This window comes from Dermacentor andersoni, chromosome 4 (assembly GCF_023375885.2).
Source record: "Dermacentor andersoni chromosome 4, qqDerAnde1_hic_scaffold, whole genome shotgun sequence".
Lineage (NCBI taxonomy): Eukaryota > Metazoa > Arthropoda > Arachnida > Ixodida > Ixodidae > Dermacentor > Dermacentor andersoni.
In genome coordinates, this window is record NC_092817.1 from 203,817,009 (window position 1) to 203,821,471 (window position 4,463).

The 4,463-nt window shown below is 47.1% G+C and overlaps 1 long non-coding RNA gene across 1 annotated transcript; it reads right to left on the bottom strand.

Moving 5' to 3' along the window:
* Positions 1-1,553: 1,553 nt before the first annotated feature.
* Positions 1,554-3,312, bottom strand: LOC140217196 (uncharacterized). Its single transcript, XR_011893726.1, has 2 exons — positions 3,070-3,312; positions 1,554-1,679 (listed from the first exon to the last, which is right to left on the bottom strand). It is a non-coding gene; the product is annotated as an uncharacterized lncRNA (long non-coding RNA).
* Positions 3,313-4,463: the final 1,151 nt, after the last annotated feature.

Genomic DNA, 4,463 nt, shown 5'->3' on the forward strand with positions numbered 1-4,463 from the left:
TTGACACGGGCTGCTGAGGCGTTGCCGCTTGCATCGTTTGATTTGCCATTGTGGCGGCAGGTAGATGACGCCCGCTGCGAAGTTCCGTGATTATACCCGGCACCTTCCACCGAAATGTTGCAGGAAGAAAGCAGGTCCGCGAGTCTTAAATAATGTATATTTACAACTGGTCTATATGGCGTTCAGGCAACGGCCAGTCTTCGTCTTCCTCAGCTCATGTCACCTTCTTTCCCTTCACCGTAACAGTATTGTGTATGTGGATGATGTTTACCGTGGAAATTTAAAGCAATGTTGAAGTGAGAAAATAGTGATCAGACAGCCACCGTTGGTGCTTCTAATGCTCTCGTTCTCCTATTGTCAGCATTTGCAGAAATAAAGCAAAGTATGAAATAAGATCCGTGCACTTCCGCGCCAACAATGATGCAGTAAACTATTAGCGACAAGAAGATGTTAAGTGATAAGGTTGAGGCAATTCAAAGGAATCCTCAATTGATGTGTGTGACAAAACTCTGGCAATGACACTTTAAGTGAGTTGGGGGTGTAGGCTTCGGAATCGCCGAAGGAGGCGGAGCCCCCCCCCACCGCTGGAAACTCCGGAGGGGGCTCGAGCCCCGGGGCCTTCCCGTAGTCGGCGCCTACGTCCAGAGGTAAACAGCTTCGCTGTGAAACTTGGAGGACACTTAAGCATGGCATTTAATAAGAGTGAAATGCGATAGCTTTCAAAGTTCCCTGACTGCTTCTCACGCTTACCGGCAACTGCACCTTATGTAGCCCTAATGATCACCGGGAAACGCTGGCGGCGAACGCTATGCACGAGGGCGAGCTTTCTCGCAGAAACGCGGCCTCTTGCGTGGGGCGATCCCAGAGGTAGTGCGCCCCGGCCGCGCCGAAAAAATACATCATCTTGAGGTTTCGGTTACTCTTTCGCACTTTCAACATTTAAGACTGAGAAGATTTGACATAAAAGGCATGCGCTGTTGGTATTTTGTTTCACGACATTTGTTTGTGTACTGTCATTCTCAATATTCCGAGGAATAAACTTGTCAAGAATGTAAGACAGAGTATGAGCAACTTTAGTGATCGAATGGTGTGGCAATATAGCTCGTATATACCGCGTGTCATATAGAAAGGTGTGGCATAGAGAAAGAAAAAAAAGTTAAGAGTGGACACTCCCATACACCCCCAGCGGCCCAATCGACCCGAGCGCGCCTGGCGGTTGATGAGAGTAACTGACCTGCACTTCCTGTTTCGGTTTCGCTGGCGCGAAATTTGGATTACCCCTCGTAACCGACGTTGGGCTGTAGCGGAAGCTTGTCATTTCAGACCGCTTTTCGTCACCCAAATGGCAACGCTTTTAATTGTCGCTTTGATTTAGTGATTCACTCTTTTGTCTAGTTCAATATTTGGTGTGAATTGAGGTAGTGACGCAATTTTTATTTCTATTAAGTTGTAACAGATGGAGATAGAGGTAATCATATTTCACTACGGCTTTATCCATCGCGCTTGTCTTCTGTGTTTTGGTACAAGCGCTCATATGTATCAAAGAGACAGAGTTTCCGCAATGTTTTTATTCCAAGTCAAGATAGGCTTCTTCTGGGTTCTGCCGTTGTCAAAGCACCACGACACACAGCAGTAGCTGCCGTAGCTTGGACTGCCGGACGGCATGGCATCAGCACGGTCTGAAAATATCAATAAGTGCACGCTTCGTTAATTACCAAAAACATATGTACACGTCATAACTGTACCAGGAAACCGCTTTGAATGAATAGCGAACCGATGCACAATATAAAACCACCGACACATCCTGACCTCTGACCCATATAACCCGGACTTACAAGGATAAATGTTAATACCCCGTACAGGGGTGTTCAAAAGTTCCCAGGCCGCCATCCTATTTAATCCCATGGAGGGCATCGCGGCCTGTGAAGTTTTGGACACCCCTGTACGTACTCAGTGTAAGGAGTGCATTGGTAGGCAAAATAGCAGTTCACATAAGCGTGATAACGATGCATTCGAAACGTCCAAATACGAGGCCTTTGTTCAAATGCGCGCCACGCCACGCCTACGCGACAATACGTTGTGCAATGTGTTCGCCACGAGAAAATGATAAGGAACCGAAAATTACTAGAATGCGCAGTACTTCCCAACACGGCCGCCGCAATAAGTACATGCAGTAGTCATTGGTGACTTTTTCCCACCGTTACTTTTCTGTATAAACAATCCGCACGGACGCATACACCAGCGTCCGTCCGTGCGCCGTAGATACGCACCTCGCTAAAGTACCAAACGCAATAAGCTATGCTCGCTGTGTATGTCACATGCCATTGTTTGCAAGCAATATCGTTAAAATATTCAGGAGCCCTTACTCTATCAGGAAAACGAGCAAGTAAAACTTGGCTGCAGCGTGCCTAACGTCCTGCTTTCTTTATTTAGGTAGCGCCCGTCCCCGGAACGCCGTTTTTGGTCTGAATCAGCGTGGCGTCTTTTATGTTCTTCCCAGCGTTCGTCAGCCTCTAGAACGGGCCAGCGAAAAGACCGTCAACTGTGACGCGATCATTTAAACGCGGTTTAGGAATTCAATTTTCTCGAAACCGAAATTTTCCTGAAATGTGCAATTCATGATATTGACCTTAAGCGTTGTCGATCAGATCATTTTTAATCCGCCAACACGAACTATTTCAATGGAACGCCGATACCGCGGTTATCGCAAACAGCGCTAGGCAAGAACGGCTTTACCCTCGCAAACCGAGACGCAGCGTCTCGATGGCGTCTGACAAGCTGCGAGTCGCAGTGCAGTGCACAGCCGTGAACAGGTGCAAGTTAATGGCAGCTTCGCGTCGTTTGATTATTTTCACGGAACGCAACCAACAAAGATTATGCCGTTCTCGGTGGGGATAGCAGGAAAGTACAGCTAGTACAGCCCTCTTGCTACGCGTTTCTTGAGGGGGCATGCTTTTCGCATTGTTCGCGTCTAGCCGCCTCATATAGAGCCGCAAACTGCTTTCTTTAGCGAACCTCGTCGCGCTCACGAGTCAATTACTCCAAGCTTCGCTTAAAAACGTGACTCACCTTTCTCACACACAAGAACACCGCCGCAGCCGACGTTCACGAGACATTCCCGCTGGCACGCCGCTGGTGTCGTTGATTTCTTCTCGATGGACGATTGGTGTTGATGGCAGTACGAATGAAGAACAAAAAGCACGGAATGTGTCTTCGATAAATTCTGTTTTTATGTATCAGAAACACGCCAAATTTGGGTGTATAATTATTATTTTGTAAAGCGATTGAGCAGAATTCATTACAACATTTTCTTTTTTTACGCCTGCGTCCCCTGGCGTTTGATGAGAGCATTAGTTCGTTGCGTAGCCGTGACGTAGTTCCTGAAGCCAGATTTCTCCGAGTGTCCGCTCTTAGTCTTTTTCTTTCTCTATGGGTGTGGCGTATACATCTACCCAAATATATACGGAAATTTTTGCTTGCGGACAACTACGCCAACGCAGACACCGACACCTGATTCCCTGCGACACGGGACCCTTAACGCTGTCGCGTTAGAACTTCACCCAATTTGGCATGTAGATACACCGTATACATACGGGGTATAAAAGCTTAATATCGAAACGAAGAACGAGTCTTCTGCGTAAAAGTACTTACCACAACGAACCAAAATTGCGCCACAGTACTGTACAGCGAAAAACGAGGCCCTTGACGCGCTGGCACGTGATCCAACTTTACACATGTTGTCCGTCGCGTGAATAGCTGACATTAGTGTCTTTCTCTCTCTCAGGTGTTTGTGTGTTTAGTCGTGCAAACATGAGTGCCACGTTTCTTTTGACTGCGCTCGCGCGTGGCATCAGCAGCCATCGCAGTAACGGATTAAGCCAGTGTATCGCGACGTCATGCGCATTTAATCATGTATACGGAAAGTGAATGCCGTGCGTAGAAAAAAGTATCACAATAAACTATTTAGAGCGCACCGATGCTTCCCAGTATTTGTTTCTAGGGTTTAGAAGGTTTCATGTAAAGTTCATTTAGAAGTATCATTTAACAGGCAAAGGGATGACAAGTCGAACAATCCAAGGGCGTTCTCCGCGCTTTCTTCGCCATGATAATTAAAAGTACGGCTATATTCTTAGAGGGACCAGGCAGCTGTATGCCAGTAGCCTCTAAGTTGCTGAGGTCACCTCCTATCGTACTCTGCAGCAGCGCACACCGCGGGGGTGAACGCCTTCGATGGGAAAAATTCACGTGGAAACTCCTCTGCATGGTACAGTCGTCTAAGTAGGCGTAGGCATTGTGCCGCTTACTCATCTCCACGCAGCCCGATGTCATTGTCAGTGTTATGGAACCTGATCCGACCAGTATAAACCCTTATCGATCCTCATCGGTCGTTCCCTTATCATATTAAATAGCGAACATCATAAGGCAGGTTTACAATATTTACTCCAATGTAACGCAATTTTAAT